This window comes from Triturus cristatus, chromosome 9 (genome assembly GCF_964204655.1).
Source record: "Triturus cristatus chromosome 9, aTriCri1.1, whole genome shotgun sequence".
Lineage (NCBI taxonomy): Eukaryota > Metazoa > Chordata > Amphibia > Caudata > Salamandridae > Triturus > Triturus cristatus.
The window spans coordinates 589,668,323-589,687,113 of NC_140592.1; the positions used below are offsets into that span (position 1 = coordinate 589,668,323).

Genomic DNA, 18,791 nt, shown 5'->3' on the forward strand with positions numbered 1-18,791 from the left:
AGTTGTTGCATGTATTGCAGCAGGTGGTTCACTAGCACAACTTATAATTGCACTTTTAAACAAGCATTGACAAAGCCAATAGATCGGGTGCCATCCGCCAGCCTTTTGGCAATTGTTGTTTTGTTTTGTCATAGCTTTTGCAAAGCGTTATTGTTTGGAAAGCTGCCAGGCATTTGCCAATCTAATACAAATATTGACCAAAGCCAAAAATGTTTTTGGTCTACAAAAAAAGACACATTGCCATTATATTGGAACTGAAGGTAACTACCTTGTGTGTGGATGTGCTCCTTGTAAAAGAGCAGCATGCCACAACTCATAGTCAAGTCAGCCAGTGGCTGAAGTGGAATGACATGTTGCTCCTTGATGCATGCAAGTAACTATATCATATAAATACTTTTAGTAAAATCAAAAGGTCTTAGCTAACACAGGCCTAAAAAAAGCCAATCGTTATTCCAGTGCCTGCCAGCCTCTTACCTTAGAGAAAGAAGAAAAGGAAGGAAAGGAATTAATAAGAAAAGAAAGAAAGGCTAGAAGGAAAGAAAGTAACAAATAAAGAATTAAGGATAGAGAGACAGCAATAAAGATGGAAATAAGAAATGAAAGTAAGAAAGAAAACAAATAAATGATTTAGGAAAACAAATAGAGGAAGAAAACAAGGAAGGGAAAGAAAAGTCAGAGAGAAGAAGGGAAAGCAAGGGAGCAAGAAAGAAAGAAGGAAAGCAAGAAAGAAGGAATGAAAACAACAAAGAACGAAACATGAAACGAAAGAAGACAGGAAAAAAACAAGAATGAAGGAAAGAAGGAATGAAAGAAAAAAGAAACAAACAAAGAAAGAAGTAATAAAATAGTGAAAGAAAATCAAATAAAAAAATGAGGAATGAAAGCAAAAAGGAAAGCAAGGAAAAAGAAATGTAAGAAAAAAGGAAAGAAAGAAGGAATGAATAAAAGAAAGAAAAAAAGAAAGAAAGAAGGAAATCGAAATGAAATAAAGCAAGAAAGAAGGAAAGAACAAAGGAAAGAAGGATTTTTTTTTAAAAAAAGTGTTGCAAGTGCTACACATTAAACAAGATAAAGGCTAGTTTTCTTACTGGGTAAAGTTTATTAAAGAATCATTGGTGAAATGGAGTCCAGAATAAACGTGATCTGAATTGCTGATGAATTCAAATGTATTATATTGAAGGGTTTGATAACTTAATAAAGAACAGTTTTAAATGAACGCAACATGTTATGTTATGTAATTCTTTTTGGAGTGTCCTTTGTTTATATGAGAAAGTCAGGTAAATAAAGGACATTCCTAAAAGGAATTTACAACAGCATTAGCAACAACTGATAAAATGTGGAATGTGGCCTGTGCTGACATCTGGTATAAAGCGTCCTGGTATCACATCAGACTCTAACACAAAGGCACCATCTAAAAAAATTAATTAAAACCAAAACTGTTGGCACAGCAGAGACCATGCTTGTGTGTGGATGTGCCCCTTGTGAAAGAGCAAAATGCAGTCACTCAAAGTGAAGATATTCAGTGGCCTCATGCTGTATGCTGTAGTGGGTGGAAGCAAAATGTGAATGACGCACCATCAGATCAATAGATGAAAAAAGCTGGCTGAAAACCCATTAAAATAAGTATACTGTACATATATTGTTTTAAATCAAAGGTCTCAGCTAACAACATACCTAACAAGCATTTGCAATGCAATAGGTCTCGCATTTATAAGAGTTTGAGCGTTGGCATTGTAAAATTACAATGCCTTTTATTTATGTTTTGGTTTTAAAACAAATAAAAGGCATTGTCATTTACAATGTCATTAGCATAAACTCGCATAAAAGCAGTGTGTGGAGTGCAGCAGTGTGCGGCGTGCAGTAGTGTGCGGCATGCAGCAGTGTGCAACGTGCAGCAGTGTGTGGCGTGCAGCAGTGTGGTGTGCAGCAGTGTGTGGCGTGCAGCATTGTGTGGCATGCAGCAGTGTGCGGCGTGCAGCAGTGTGGGGCGTGCAGCAGTGTTTCGTGTAGCAGTGTGAGGCAAGCAGCACTGTGTGGCGTACAGCAGTGTGCGGCGTGCAGCAGTGTGTGTCGTGCATCAGTGTGTGGCGTGCAGCAGTGTTTCGTGTAGCATTGTGCGGCGTGCAGCAGTGTGTGGCGTGCAGCAGTGTGTGGTGTGCAGCAGTGTGCGGCGTGCAGCAGTGTGCGGCGTGCAGCAGTGTGCGGCGTGCAGCAGTGTGCGGCATGCAGCAGTGTGCGGCGTGCAGCAGTGTGTGGCGTGCAGCAGTGTGGCGTGCAGCAGTGTGCGGCGTGCAGCAGTGTGCGGCGTGCAGCAGTGTGCGGCGTGCAGCAGTGTGAGGCGTGCAGCAGTGTGCGGCGTGCAGCAGTGTTCTGCGTGCAGCTGTGTGTGGCGTGCAGCAGTGTGTGGCGTGCAGCAGTGTGTGGCGTGCAGCGGCATGCAGCAGTGTGCGGCGTGCAGCAGTGTGCGGCGTGCAGCAGTGTGTGGCGTGCAGCGGCGTGCTGCAGTGTGTGTCGTGCAGCAGTGTTTCGTGTAGCAGTGTGAGGCATGCAGCACTGTGGCGTGCAGCAGTGTGCGGCATGCAGTAGTGTGCGGCGTGCAGCAGTGTGTGGCGTGCAGCGGCATGCAGCAGTGTGTGGCGTGCAGCAGTGTGCGGCGTGAAGCAGTGTGCGGCATGCAGCAGTGTGAGGCGTGCAGCAGTGTGAGGCGTGCAGCAGTATGAGGTGTGCAGTGTGTGTCGTGCAGCAGTGTTTCGTGTAGCAGTGTGAGGCATGCAGCACTGTGGCGTGCAGCAGTGTGTGGCGTGCAGTAGTGTGCGGCGTGCAGCAGTGTGTGGCATGCAGCGGCATGCAGCAGTGTGTGGCGTGCAGCAGTGTGCGGCGTGAAGCAGTGTGCGGCATGCAGCAGTGTGAGGCGTGCAGCAGTGTGAGGCGTGCAGCAGTATGAGGTGTGCAGCAGTGTGGCGTGCAGCAGTGTGAGGTGTGCAGCAGTGTGGCATGCAGCAGTGTGCGGCATGCATCAGTTTGCGGCGTGCAGCAGTGTGCAGCGTGCAGCAATGTGCTGCGTGCAGCAGTGTCGTGCAGCATGCAGCAGTGAGTAATGCAGCAGTGTGTGGCGTGCAGCAGTGTGCGGCGTGCAGCAGTGTTTGCCGTGCAGCATTGTGCGGCGTGCAGCAGTGTGGCGTGCAGCAGTGTGGCGTGCAGCAGTGTGTGGTGTGCAGCAGTGTGTGGCGTGCAGCAGTGTGTGGCATGCAGCAGTGTTTCGTGTAGCAGTGTGCGGCGTGGAGCAGTGTGCGGCATGCAGCAGTGTGCGGCATGCAGCATTGTGCGGCGTGCAGCAGTGTGCGGCGTGCAGCAGTGTGTGGCGTGCAGCAGTGTATGGCGTGCAGCAGTGTGTGGCGTGCAGTAGTGTGCGGCGTGCAGCAGTGTGCGGCGTGCAGCAGTGTGCGGCATGCAGCAGTGTGTGGCATGCAGCAGTGTACGGCGTGCAGCAGTGTTTTGTGTAGCATTGTGCGGCATGCAGCACTGTGTGGCGTGCAGCGGTGTGCAGCAGTGTGCGGCGTGCAGCAATGTGCTGCGTGCAGCAGTGTCGTTCAGCATGCAGCAGTGAGTAATGCAGCAGTGTGCAGCAGTGTGTGGCGAGCCGCAGTGTGTGTCGTGCAGCAGTGTGTGGCGTACAGCAGTGTTTCGTGTAGCATTGTGCGGCGTGCAGCAGTGTGTGGCGTGCAGCAGTGTGCGGCGTGCAACAGTGTGCGGCGTGCAGCAGTGTGCGGCAGGCAGCAGTGTGCAGCAGTGTGCGGCGTGCAGCAGTGTGCGGCGTGCAGCAGTGTGTGGCGTGCAGCAGTGTGTGGCGTGCAGCGGCATGCGGCAGTGTGTGGCGTGCAGCAGTGTGTGGCATGCAGCAGTGTGTGGCGTGCAGCAGTGTGCGGCGTGCAGCAGTGTCAGGTGTGCAGCAGTGTGTGGCGTGCAGCAGTGTGAGGCGTGCAGCAGTGTTTCGTGTAGCAGTGTGAGGTGTGCAGCAGTGTGCAGCGTGCAGCAGTGTGCGGCGTGCAGCAGTGTGTAATGCAGCAGTGTGCGCAGCAGTGTGTGGCTTGCGGTAGTGTGCGGCGTGCAGCAGTGTGCGGTGTGCAGCAGTGTGTGGCGTGCAGCAGTGTGTGGCGTGCAGCAGTGTGTGGCGTGGTTTGTAAACAACAAGAAAAGCGGACATCAAAGGAAGGGTGGGAGGGAACGAGCATAATGGGGTGTGAGTTATAACGAAAGTTAATTGTTGTAAGAGGGGATGCAGGAAGTGAGGCCGAGCGCGCGCTGGCGAAAGCAGTCTGCTGCTTTCAAGTCCGATGCCAGATGCCAGCTTCGTGCTTGAATGCCTCACATGCACTGGCCATGAACCGCATTCCTAAGGTCTTGTGCCCCTTACTAAATCTCTCTGAATGCATGAGGCGGCGCACGCGCAGGAAGTAGCTGGTGGCAATTGGAATGCGCATGGTTGTGCGCGTAACCGCCACCCGATCCGCCTGGGAAGCCTTTGGGAGCATTTTCTGAAGCCCCTACATAAGTCTCGCTGAGCGATCGCTTACGCGATAGCCAGGCGAGACCTAAAAAGGCTTCCCTGCAGCATCGGGAAACTGCAGCATAGTTGGACCATAATCCACACGAAACATAGATGTCACTCCACCACTTCCTTGTAGTGTGTTGTGAAAAAGACGGTACGCATACGCTTGTAGTTACAGGCTGCATTCTAACCTGCTTCTTTGGCTAGCCTGTTCTCCGTAAACCAATAAACTGGGTAATGTACCACTTACTAGCTGGAGGCAATTAATAACCCTATTTAGCTTCACACGATTTATGGGCTGGAGTCACAGTGTGCATTACTAGGTAATGTGGGAGGGTTGTAAATATTGTGGGCGAAATATCGACCTGCAAATCTATTGCTCCACAATCTCAACTACCACTATACCGTCAAGGTATTTACATTTAATGAAGAATAGTAATCTGTATCCTCTATATACGCTTCCTTTAATAATATAGTTGTAGTCGATATTGTGGATGCAATATTTTTATAGGTTTCCATTTCAAAATGATATACCGATGTTAAACCCTTCAGCCGAACATGAAGGATAGAAAATAGCAGATGACTTGTTTCTGTGGTCAGGAAGTCTTTTGGCATGTGAATGTGGCAACTCTGTCAGAAGTGTTTGTCTCTTTAAAAAGTCCGCTATCCTTTGTGAGTTCCGCAGCAGAAAGCCTGTACCTATACTTCATGATTTCATTCTGTGAAACTTGATTTGATGTCCGGCCCGAAATAATAAAAATGTGCTAACGTTGTGCCATCACTTTCGAGCTCCCTGTCCTTTTTAGGTCTCACCTGAGACAGTGCTTGCTGTCTCTTCGAGACATTTAGTAAGTGGCTTTTAAAAGTGCCACCAGAGGCTTTTGGTGGCCTAAAGCTTGAGTGCACGTGAGCGTGCATGCCCGCAGCCGCCCGCAGCCGCCATCTGCCTTTCTGTCATGGCTCATTAAGCTTCCTCCACCCCCTTGCTGTCTGCTCTCACTACCCCCCTCCCTTCTCCCCACTCCCTTCTCCCCCTCCCTCCTCCCCCTCCCTCCTCGTTAGATTGTTATTCTTAACTTTGGAAGCATCTGATGTGAATTCTTCAAGGAGCAATTCACTTCCGACTAAGCCAGTGCCGCCTCAGACGGTAGACATTTTCTGGTGCTTGTTGTGTGTTTCTTTTCGTCGCATTTGGCATATAATCACTGTATATAACGTGACACCATTAAGCACTCTTAGATCTTTTTCACTATAGGGTAACTTGTTGCACAGTGCCAGTTTTATATTTAATTATTTAATTCTTTAATTTGTTACAATTAGCGTCCAGTTATATTAACTTTTTCACCCCTGCTTAGCTGTTTTCACACTAGTTGCCCCGTCTACTGTTGGGGTTTCCGTTTGGACTACATACAGTTGGGACGAGTTTGTGGGGTTACATTGCACGTCAGCCTGTCCATGCAAGCCACTGTGCTTTACCTATGGGATTCCCTTAACCAGCACTGCTCTGTGATTAGGCCATAAGCCCTATCTTTCGTTGAGATCGCACTCGCATCTCACCGTCTTTATGGCGTCTAGCTCCCACGCTCGTCAGACTTTAATGCGAACATAGGCTAGTTCACGCGTCTCCTTCACATTTTTATTCCCCCACTGTGCCGCCACTCTCATTTATTTACTTCTTTCACTCTCCTCGGAACCTCTCCCGTTTCGGCATTGGATATCTATCCACGATTTGGGAAATTGTCATGATTGTGCATGTCATGCTCTGCAGCAAAAATACAGTTAATCAGTTTGCGCTGTCATTATATTTCATGTTCACCGTAAAACACACGCATCTTGTGACTCCTAACGTAATGCAACTCAGTTACCTGCCTATAAAGCTGCTACTTGCACGTAGCCTGGTATGTGCCTTCTTTGCTGCCTGCAACCACTACGGGACTTGCTGATGACATATATTTCTCCAAATTTCATGATTTTCATAGTGACGTGACAAAGATTGCAAGCTTTTGTGAAGCTGCAACAAATTTCATAGACTTTTGCAAAGTATACCTTTCTGTGCAATTTGTATGGCCTCATTCAAAATATAGAACCATCTTTATAGTCAGTGAAGAGGGTGGCCTCAGCAGAACAGGAATATATGTTTGCTATATATGAATGCACACATGTATAATCAGATCAGACTCTTTATTTCCAAGAAATGCATTCTTACAGAAATATTGCACATTATTCAATTCATTGACATAAGCAATTACAAATATCATAAAAATCTACAATTAATAGCAAATAATTAAATTAATACAGCAAACGCAGAACACCAACCTAAAACAAATATAAAATGGTATATAAATTAAAATATCTTAAAATTAATTGAGCGATCTGCAGCCCATTATCCCACACGTATCAAAATGTTTGAAAGCGCAACAGTTTAACCAACACATGCAAAGCTCATTCCATCAGTTAAGGCTACAAGAGAGCATTATACAGGCCTACATAACATAAACCGGCAGAGAGACAATCCATTTAAAACAAGCATTGTCATTGCCAATAGGTCTCGCTTTTGAGAACTTATAAGTACACTTATAAGGTACAAGGTTTAGCCATGCAACAGCTGATGTTGTTGCACCAAGGATATTGTGCTTCAAAACGAAATACTTATAAGGTCCCAAAAGCAAGACCTATTGGCTATGCCAATGCTTATTTACTTCGCATTGATTGGCTGTAGTTCTTGCACTTGTGTTTTGAAGTCTGAAATACGCAGCCATGGCTTAATGCAGGCTGGCTCCTACCGGGTCTCAGACAGGGCAGTAATTGAAAACGGACCTCTATCGGGCCCTTTATCCATGTCAGTAACTTTACTGGCAAACAAACAGGGATTGATTTGTCAACAACGAATGTGAAAAAGTGTGGGTAGTCCGTATCAGCCACGTGGTTCCTGGTTATATTTCATATATTTTTATTTAGTCTTCCTCTTACATTCCATAAGAGTGTTAACTATTTTACAGATGTTTTTATATTTTTTTGTGAATGTGTGTTGTACATCAAGATGCAATAACAGAAAGCTGAGAGGCACCAACATATACTGGCTGGGAGGCACACTATGGGAATCAGAGAGATGCAGTTAATGTGTTTAAGCCAAGCCCTAAATTACATGCCGTTTTTAGACACCCCCTCCCCGCCACAAACACCCACTTTTCCCATACGAGTTAAAGCACTGCACGTAGCCACACTTGAAATCAGGCCTGACAGTAAACTTTGCCATGACTTTTGGGGAGTGGTCATTGACAATGAAATTTTGCTAGGCCGTATTGTGTTTCAGGTTTTATAACCACCCCATATAATGGCCCATGAGCGGTAAAATGTGAAAGCTAGTGGGTCAGCTGAAGAGGCAAGGTGTAGATTTGGGGTAAAGTCTAGTCTAAATTGCTGTCTAATATTCGCACTAGAGCGAGAACTTAAAGTAAAAACGGCTTAGATATGAAGAAACCCGAAGCCTGGGTGGAAATGGGCAAACCAGCTTTAGGCTTTTTGTCCCCAATAAATGCACGCTTGATGTAACAAAGTTAGCATTGGAAACCAAGCAGTAAATGGGTGTAAATAGATTACACCGGTTGGCCACCAAAACGGAAGCATATTTTTTTTATTCACTCTCCGATCCAGTACTTTTACTTTAAACAGTTAACTCTGCACCACTCAAATTTCACTAAACTAATTCACCACTAATCCTTTATGGGTTCCGGACTAGCATGCTACTTGCCAAAAAAAGCACTAAAACACCCCATCAGGGGTAACAAGCGGTATATAAATGTAAACCTTTTCCCCTCTTCTATCCCTCCGCTATCATTCTGAATCCAAATAACCGACTAACTTATCCACCACTCAAATTACTTTCATATTTCACTATACTAATTCAACACTAATCCTGCTTGTGTTCTGGAGTAGCGTGCTACTTGCCGAAAAAGTGCTTTGACGCCTCGTCAGGGGTAGTAAGCACTATATAAATGTAATTACAATACAATACAATACAATACTTACTTTTCTTCTAATCCAATACTTTTCGGTTAGTTTACGGCCTCTGGAGTTAGAAACCAGGTCTTGAAACGTCAAGCAGTGGGGCTTTATGGTACTTTAGTTTGGTCAGCCCGGATTTATGGAATAGCATGTCCTAATTGTGTTTTGTTCAGTTTAGTTAAACCCCAGGCATGCTTTATTTGTGTCATATGCGGCAGTACGTGATATTTAAATAGTTTTCAGTCAGACTAACGGAATTTTTATTTCACGCCCAGACGCACTTTTCAAACCTAAAAGTCAAGCCACCATAAAAGTGTTAACCCCTGAGAGATGTTTCAGCATAATATACTATGAAAGGCTGTGTGTATTTGGACAGATTTTACGAGGTTCAACGCAAAGCAACCTTGAAAGGATCGATAGGGAACTGGGGCCTTTTGGTATTCTGTCAGCCTATTTCAGTTCTGTTTGTTTGCCACCTCAACTGCAGGTTTATGGTTCCCAGAAATAATATGCATTGGAAAAAATACCTTCGACGTCCACAAGGTTAATTTTCCATTTTGCATTTTTTTATGAACAGGTGTCCTGATTGGTGAGAAGCAATCCTTCTTATGGAATATAAGTCCTGACCCTCGTGACAAATAGAACAGCATTAACAGAACAGTTTCTCAAGGCTTTGTCTCTGAAGTTCAAGATGAGGCTTCTCCTGGAGCTGTTGGTCCTCCAGATCTTCATCGGTGTCATGGCTGCCCAGTGCCCTGCGCCAAACGAGCTGAAGGATGAAAGCGGGAACAAGATCTGCGCCCGAATGTTTGAAGACAGCCACTACATCTTCGAGCAATCATGTGGGGGCAAGTACCTCGATGCAATGAATGGCGACGACGTTCCCTTCATGCCACTCTTATGGAACGACAGGATCTCCTCCATGGTGGTCAGCCCCCGCTGCGACATCAGGGTGTGGAGCAACTTCCCAAAGTCAGGAGAAAATAGGAAATTTTCTTCTGGAGTCTACTACCAACTGAAAGACTATAAGAACGGGCTGTTTGACACATGGAATAATGAAATCTCCTCCTACTACTGCACCTGTAACTAAGAGCGGCCATCTTATATTGGGCAAAAGAAAAGCTGTTTTCCAGCTTGTTTTAAATGGTGGATATTTGGTCCTTTTAAATGATATCTACTTACAATGTTGTTACCACACAATGTGAGTAAGAGTGACGAATAAAAAAAAATATATATGAAACATGTTTGTTCAGTAGTCCTCATGTTGTTTTCATATAAGTGCTGTACTCGTTTTGGGGTATGTTTCCTAGTGCCATCTCCCATGATCCTTTGTTTGCAAATAAAAGACCTTTTTTCCTTTTTAAAGATGCATCTCAACCTGCAGAAAAAGAAAAAAAACATGGTAGTATTCTTATGTGATATGTAAACAATTTTAGATTGTCCAATGGTTGCAATGTCTTGTTCCGAGTACATACACTATGTTCTTTTGTGTTGTACACATTCTCAATTAATTTTCTTTCAGGTTCCAAGAACCATAACAAATAATACATTAAAAAGTGAACCAACATTTTATTGAAATACATAATGTATATAATAGACTTTGAAACTTTTTTCCAGTGCCTGAAGTGCGAATTGGAAGCAGCATCACCTCTTCAGCAGGCGTGACAAACATTAATACATATCAAAGTTTGTTTCATAGCACATATAACTTAATAAAACGAATCTTACACATATAACTTAATAAAACGAATCTTACATTTTCAATCTTACATCTGTTTGAACAAATACACGGTTAATTTAATTAACCTATTTCTAAAGCGGTGCTCTTATCTGAGTTCGTTCTTTCTAGAGAACAGACCGGAGACCCATTCTGAATTGTATATATATATATTGGAGAATGTAACCTCAACTCCACATTATAATATTGCAATACACTGAGGGGTTTCTTTACCATATTGATGCTAAAGACATTAAGGCTTATGAGGTTACAGAATCCCTTTGCTGACTGCTTTTTTTAATGTACAACTGGTCAGTGCTTTAAATGGGGGAAAATAGTGCTGGTACTCATTTAAATGTGGTGAGTGGCGGGTCTTGGGGCGGGGCTTGGGGAAGACATGCCAATACTTACTGACTTCTAAACTGCTTGCAGGACACATATACCAAAACACATGAGATATGTCTTTCAATAAACAAAGCAGGTTTGTTTACTCATTACACAAAACGAAAGCCAAACGTAGTGATATTTTAACATTTCCTTGTTTTGTAATATCTGCAACATCAATACTGTTAATTGCTGTTGCTTGGCACAATACTATATATATATTCTGACACAGAAAGAAACAAGCAGACCTGCACACACAATGCATTCCCCACATTTCTTTTAATATACCTTCCAAGAGTGTCTCTATTCTCTCCCCCTTTCGCTCGTTTTTCGCTCAAACAAAAACAATCACAGGCAAGCAGAAAAACATAAGCAGACACTGATGAAAGAATCAGGTGGGATTAAAGCCATTTGAACCTGGTTACCTCCCACGGCTGTCTTAATTGCGCTGTCACTGGGCCGCCTCGATTTCTGTGTTTGCAACACAGCATGATGGTGAACACCCCGACGGTATGCAAATGAGCCCACGCTGAATAGTTCAGCAGGGGCTTGGCTCAGGTCTACAGAAGTGCCTTGGCTGTCAGAGACAGGTTGCCAGCACCAGCGTGCCATGAGTACCGGTACTCTGCTCGGCAGTAGAGAAGTGCCGGTACTCAGAGTGATAAAACTAAGAAGTGCCGATACTCAGTATGTGTGAGTACCGGCCCATTTAAAGCACTGCGACTGGTGAATCAGTCCATGTAATAAGTGTGTGTTTCTAACCTACACAGACCTCTTGAGTATTCCAGGGAAAGACATGATTAGCTCTTTTAGTGTTTTACTCTGCATTCTTAGACTGGTAGTTTTGCTTTTGCATTTATAAATGCAGAAAAGAAAGTTCCAGAATGAAAAAGAAAACTAGAAATTGATTCAGAATTAATGCCTGACTTGGGTAACTGCCGAGCTTTGTAGGGGGTGAAATAATCCTGTTTTGAAATGGTGACTGTTTGTTGTAGTTCGACAGGTGGATTCCTCAGCTGAGCCTGTCTATGCACAGACTACTGCCTATAGCAGGTGTCGTCAGACTCCAACGAGTAGCTCGTGAGCTACCAGTAGCTTTCCAGCTACCTGTGTGTAGCTCTCCTGTGTCCAGCCCATATATTCAAGACAAAAATTAGTGTATTTTCACAACTCATAAGCTGATGTCTGTGGAAAAATAGTTGCATTTTCACAATGTGCTTAAAGCAATTATTTGAGTTGGAGAGATTTATTACTTATATTTATACCTTGGTGCCAGGGGGATTGCAGCTATAGTTTGTATGTACTGTCCATGGCATATTTCAGTTCAAATTGTCAAAGCCTTTTTTACATTACTGCTGAAAACCCAGCCTAATGCACCGGTGTGATCACTGCTGACACTCTTGGTTGAGGTGTTCACTTTTACATCTCTACTATTAGTAGCTCGGGTTGGTCTTCCTTGAACTTGAATAGCTCTTGTTACAGAAAAGGTTGGAGACCCCTGGAAAGGCAGCAACATTGGGAGGAAGGGGGATGTAGGCCACGAGGAGGCTGGTGACTAATCAACCTCGTTGTGTTGTTGCTATTGTCGATTGCGGCAAGAGCAGACATTTCAAAGCATGTGCAAAGTAAGCAATTGCCCACGACCCCCCTCGCTCCGAGGGCCCCTAGAAAAGTGAACTTTCTCACTATTTGACCTCTTTCTAGTCTATTTGTCTGTCTAAACTGCTGTCCTTTTCTATCTGCCTTTACATCTGTCTTTGTCTCTCTACCCAGTGGCATCTTCAGGATCTTTGGGGACCTGGCAAGACCTATTTCAAATGTTTTGGGTGGCCCTGTTAAATTTAACATATAATTTATTATTTGTTGGCATGATAATGGCTTGAATTAACAAGAAAAGGGTAATAAAAATTACAATTTGTTCGGTAGGTAGGTGCTTTTTATGTTTGTAGTGTTACAAATACACGGCAGTCAAGGTTGGAAACAATACATGGAATAAAGCGATTAAGGACCTTCCCTTAGGCAAAGTCTCCGGTCCTGATTGTATACCAATTGGATGTTATAAAGCTTTTATCAAAATATTGTCCCCGCTTCTCTTAATTCAGTTAAACTGTTTTGATCATAAGTGCAAGATGCCGCCCTCATGGAAGGAAAACTATACTGCTGTCTTTTTCAAAAAAGACAAAAGATCCTGCTCCATGTGGCTCATATCGTTTGATCTCACTAATTAATTCAGAACTATAGATTTTAACTAAAATTCTAGCTAACAGGATATCCTCCTGGATTGTTCAGTGGGTGGACTCAATGCAACAAGGTTTGGTTCCCCATAAGGACACTGCAGTGCATCCAGACTTAGTGGTCTCCATATTTGACATAGCTGCAACTCAGGGGAATGGTGTTGGGATGATCCTGCTGAATGACGAAGAGGCATTCATCACTGCCTCCTGGCAGTTCTTCTGGCATAATCTGAGTAATTTCAGCTTTGGGCCTAGAATTATCAAGTGGGTACATGCCTTATATGAAGCGCTCACGGCCAAGGTAATTTGTATGGGTGCAGTTTTACAAAGCTTCTCAGTTCTGAGAGGTAGATGTCTAGGTTGTCCTCTCTCACCTCTCTCACCTCAATTATTTACCCTGTACTTAGAAGCATATATACAACACCTTAATATCTATATCCTCAGTTTGACACTGAATGGTGCCTGTGGGGAAACTGATGCTTAAGCTAACGATGTAGCAATACTTGCATCAAATCCTATCCATGCACTTCCAGGTATTGAAAATGAAGTAAAGAAATTCAGTGTAGTATTAGGATCCCCTTTAAACATTGATAAAACTCACATTCTCTAAGATTGCCGACCTCCTAATTCAACTCAACACTTCGTCAAATCAGTTACATATTAGGCATCAACATTACCACTAAAATCAAATCAACATATTTACATAATTAGGAGGCATTATTTATCATGAAAAATCCACTCTGCAATATAGTCTGGCAATATAGGAAACCTCGTGGATCAATCTCTCTATTTCAACAACCATTACACAGAGGGGCTGGGCATTGCCTTGTCTTGAAATTTGTTTCTGGTCCAGCTTCTCCACAAGACTATAGTAAGTTGTTAGGCTCCCACAAATCCCATGGCCCCTGCTGAATCCGTACAAGATCCTTCGCACTTAAAAAAAATAGATTTAAGACTCTCCTTATCTCTTCACAGGTATGGACTGGCATCACATTCCATTTAGAGACACCAAGGTACGCCCGGTATACTTCCCAGTTGTACGATACTGCTTTTCTGAGTTTATCACATAATTCACTAGCTCTACTTTGGTTGCACACCAGTTTGCACAATCTGGAGCAGTTGTACAAGGGCTGTACTTTTCCTGCATTTTCTGTATTTTTTTTCCTATTTTATTATACAAAGATACAGCTTTTTTAAGGACCTGCAGTTAAAATTTTTACAAGACCAGACCAAGTTATGAATTATATTTGGATTGAATAAAATATATAGAATTCCTGTCTTCCACAGTACATCAATGGATAATAGGCCAGATTTATCATTTATTGCTGGAGAAATAACCTGATAATCAACAATTGATACCCAATAGATGGTCTTGGCGTCTTGAGCCAATTACTATTTCTGGACAAGAGCAAAGTATCATAAGGAGTAATTGACTCTTAAATACATGATGGTTCAAAATTAATCGCAATAAAATGATGCAAGGTATGAATTTTACTCCTAGTAGGTTGCATTCATGAGTTTGTCAAAGTGATTCTCGTTGTTTTTGTTATCATCAAACTGATGCATATACTTAAGGCATTTTTTCATTGCAGATTATTACAAAGTTGTTAAAGAGAGGGGAAGGGAAAATAGAGGCTCTTCGAAAGGGTTTGAGACAGACCTCAAAAGGGTGTTACAGGACAAAGCCTTCCAATCCTGCGTAAGAATTAATACAAACATCTAACATAATGTAAATGTACGGTGACAGTGATATATAGAACCATGTACTCAGAGTCCCAAAGTTATTGGCTCTGGTTCATATGCAAACTTTGTAGGGCTAAATCCTTAGATTCCTGTCCTCAGAGAAGTCATCCTTAGTGGAAGAGGAAACCTCACTCACTTATTAGTGTCATGCTTCATCATAGGAGTCCTCTCTGCACCCTGGTAGGACAATGCCACCCGGGCGAACCTCCTCAAAGACTGATTAAATATGAGGGAGTTCTTGCATAAATCTTACTGGACAACACCATGTAACAGGGGATCCAGATGAATATTCTAAAAATACCTTAGTGTCCCTGGGGAAATCTACCTTTATTAGTGGAACACTAGGTAAAGTTAAAAGTGAAATGGGTTGGGTACTAGAGTTTAATGACTCACACCCAAGAACTTGTCAACATGTTTCTGCCCACTATTACTATCCCATAAGGGCTGGGGCATACATCAGGGAATGTGAATCACTATGGGTGAAAAATTCCTAAACTAATTCTATTAGAATTGATAAGGTTGGTTCACGGTGGATTCCTTACTTAGGTCCTACCATATTTTTCTACCTGTTAGTAAGTGATTTGTCTTTACAACCCTAAGGTATAGGGGATACCAGCGTCATGGTCACAGAAAAGGCGGAGTCCTTTTTAGTCACACATTTGTCAAAAGGTACGCCCGTCTATTTTACCTACGCCGTGTCCCGTTCTGTGCTGTTGTGTTTAATACAAAAACAGACTGTTTTCAAGGTCTTTATAATCAAAGATTCAGACTCTGTAGTCACGTTGTTGATCCATATTTCCTCCTGAGGCGGAAGCCGGGAGTTCGTGTGTGCTCTTTTTAAATCATTGTGTGTCACAATTACTGTGTTTTTTAACTGCTGCACTTACTTCAATCCCTGGCATCTTTCAGGACTTCACCCTTGACTCGACCGCGCAGCGGAGCTAACGCTGCTGCGGTATCGCAGAATTTGAAAAATATCTTGCCGCCATTGACGGCGTGCGACGAGGCCACGCCCACTTCGAGGCCACGCCACCGCCTACTTCTCACTCCCTGATAAACATGTGTTTTCACCGGACGAGCAGCGGACGGGCGCAGCGGGCGCGCCGTTTGCGCGCCGAAGGCGCGCCTAAGGCAAGCCCGTCTTCGCCCGTCATCGCCAAGACATCGCCTCTTGCCGGTCCCCCTGCTCAAACCACTCGAACGGCACACCACTATGATAAAAACTGCCTCCTTGCACTAAACCCGAGCCAACGCTGCGATAAGCTACTGGGCTGCATTGGACAGACCGGCCTACATTGTAAGTCCTGTGCATTTGTCACACCTAGGCCGTGCCTACCCGGACACAAAGCCAGTACATTAAAACACACCCCGCTCACGATTCTTCAGCTCAATGTCAGATCTCTGGTAAAGCACCATCCTGAGGTCAACACTCTTTTGACCGATGAGAACCCAGACATACTATTTCTGTGCGAAACCTGGCTGAAGGATGAGCTTACCAGCATTCCTAATCTAACGCTGCCGGATGGATTCTCTATGATATCCATCAATAGAGACTCTAGGGGAGGTGGCATAGCTGTTATTTACAGAACGCTATACTCCTGCTCTTTTATGAAGGAAGACATCATGGGATGTGAGTGCGCCCGCTTCAAAATCACCACTAGCCCTCACTTCTCCCTTTCTGGCCTTTTCATCTACCGACCCCCGGGGCCCACTTCTAAATTCACGGAGGAACTCCTAGTGGCTGCCCACACCCTGGTTGTGACCTCCGCCAACTTTACTATTTTGGGAGACTTTCATCTCCACTTTGATTCCCCCTCGGATCCCATCATTAGCAACCTCCTGGCAGACTTTACAGCCTTACAGCTGATCCCTCTTATCCACTCCACTACGCACTCTGCTGGCCACCTTCTTGACCTTGTTTTTACCAATATCCCGGAGGCCAAAGTCGATCCACCCAAACCCATGGGTTGGACCGACCACTTCCTCATTAAATTTGTGATATCGGCTGACATCCAGCCCAATAATGATCTGCCTCCCTCCTGTCTTAAGCGGCCCTGGCACAAATTCCAAAATAAGGAACTCTGTATTATCCTAAGAGAACTCAACTTTGTAACCACTAAAGACATTAATACGTCCTATGCCTCTTTTCAGGACTGGATCATTAAAGGACTTGACACCCTCATACCAGCCAAATGGACTAGAGGATGTAGCTCCCCCTCTAACCCCTGGTACAATGACAGTCTGAAACTCTTAAGAAAGGAATGCAAAGTAGCAGAACGCAACTGGAGAAAGGATTATAAGGACAAGGACAAAGCCTCTTACCTGTCCAAACTAAAATCATACCATAAAGCTATACGCGCGTCCCGCGCATCCTTCTACGCCAAAGAAATTGATTCCAGCTCCAACCCCACAAAAACCATTTTTAAACTAGTTCAAAAGCTGCAAAATTGTGGCAATCTTGCCTCGTGTATCTCCTCCACACAGCAGTGTGAGGACCTCGCCACCTTTTTTATTGAAAAGGTAAGGAAAATTTATAGCACCTTCTCACAGAACCCTTCCGATTACATTAGCTCCTCCAATTCTCCCTTTAAAGGTACCAGACTTTCATGCCTACCGGAAATCTCCCATGGGGATCTACTCATACTTTGCAGAAAGGTTAAATCCGGCGCCCCCTCAGATCCCATGAGGCCGGCTCAATTTCTAGAGGCACTGGACTTTCTTTCTTCCATCCCTGGCCACTCTTCTCAACCTCTCTTTTTCCTCGGCAACTGTTCCTACTTGCTGGAAACAAGCATGGGTCACCCCCATTATCAAAAAGCCGACCTTGGACCCCACAAAGCCGGAGAACCATAGGCCCATCTCACTGCTTCCCTTGGTATCCAAACTAGCAGAAGCCCATGCTAACATCGCTCTATCAGACCATATGGCCCGAAACAATATCCTGGACCCTTCCCAGAACGGGTTCAGGCCAGGGCACGGTACGGAGTCTGCCCTTCTATCCACCACCGAACATCTTCGGAAGATATTAGATGCCGGTCAAAGTGCTGCGCTGATACTGCTTGATCTCAGCGCAGCCTTTGACACGGTTTCCCATAACATCCTGTTGAAACGCCTGGAAGATATAGGGATTAGTGACCTGGCCCTCGAATGGTTCCGTTCGTTCCTGATGGACAGATCCTTCCGTGTCTCAGCACCTCCGTTCACCTCCCGGTCTCACTCAATTGACCAAGGCGTCCCGCAAGGCTCGGCACTCAGTCCATCCCTTTTTAACCTGTACGTACAGCCCCTCGCGGCGGTGGCCAGAGAATGGGACCTCACGCTGGTGTCGTACGCCGACGACACACAGCTGGTGATTACCCTTACTGAGACCCCCTCTACCTCTGCCACGAGATTCAGGGATGGACTGGCTGCAGTCGCCCAATGGATGACGGGGAACTGCTTACAATTGAACGCAGGGAAAACCGAGGTGTTGCTCCTTGGTAAGAACGCCAGCTGTTGGAGCGACCATTGGTGGCCTTCCTTGCTGGGCCCCATCCCTCCCCCTAAAACTTTGGTAAAAAATTTGGGAGTTTGGCTGGACCCATCGTTGAGCTACCAAACCCACACCAAAAGAGTGGCAGCTACGTGTGTGGGCCTGCTGAGAAGCCTTAACCCCATCCTTGGCTTCTTCGATCCCAAAACACGTCAGCTCATAGTCCAATCTATCATTCTTTCCCGGCTGGATTATGCTAGTGTCCTATTGTTAGGCGCTAATAAAGCAGAGACAACACGGCTTCAACTAATTCAGAATTCTGAGGCCAGGGCTATAGTCGGCCTTCCAAGAAGATGCTCGGCGAGAGCCACAATACACAAACTCCACTGGCTCCCAGTGGAAGCCAGGATCCAATTTAAGGCTCTTATCACTGCCTTCAAAATCCTTAAAACAGAAGGCCCTGTACTTCTCCGTCCACTTCTACTACCCTACACCCCCCAGCGCAATCTGCGTTCCCTAGGGCTACATTTGATAATGGTCCCCCGTACGAAAATCTGCCGTATCGGGGGGCGTTCCTTCAGAGTTCTGGGAGCAAAACTCTGGAACTCCCTTCCCCTGAACATTCGTCGCCTTGATAATCTATCTGCCTTCCGCAAGGCAATTAAAACTCACCTGTTTCCACTGCCT

The 18,791-nt window shown here is 44.8% G+C and overlaps 1 protein-coding gene and 1 pseudogene across 1 annotated transcript in view; both read left to right on the forward strand.

Annotated features, from left to right (window-relative positions):
* Window positions 1-9,794, forward strand: part of DHX34 (DExH-box helicase 34) — a 403,223-nt gene extending 393,429 nt beyond the window's left edge. Inside the window, exon 19 of the mRNA XM_085625635.1 lies at window positions 9,132-9,794. The gene's annotated coding sequence lies outside the window, so the exon portion shown is untranslated. The remainder of the gene's footprint in view (window positions 1-9,131) is intronic.
* LOC146798367 (syncollin pseudogene) lies at window positions 9,246-9,794 on the forward strand (annotated as a pseudogene).
* Window positions 9,795-18,791: the final 8,997 nt, after the last annotated feature.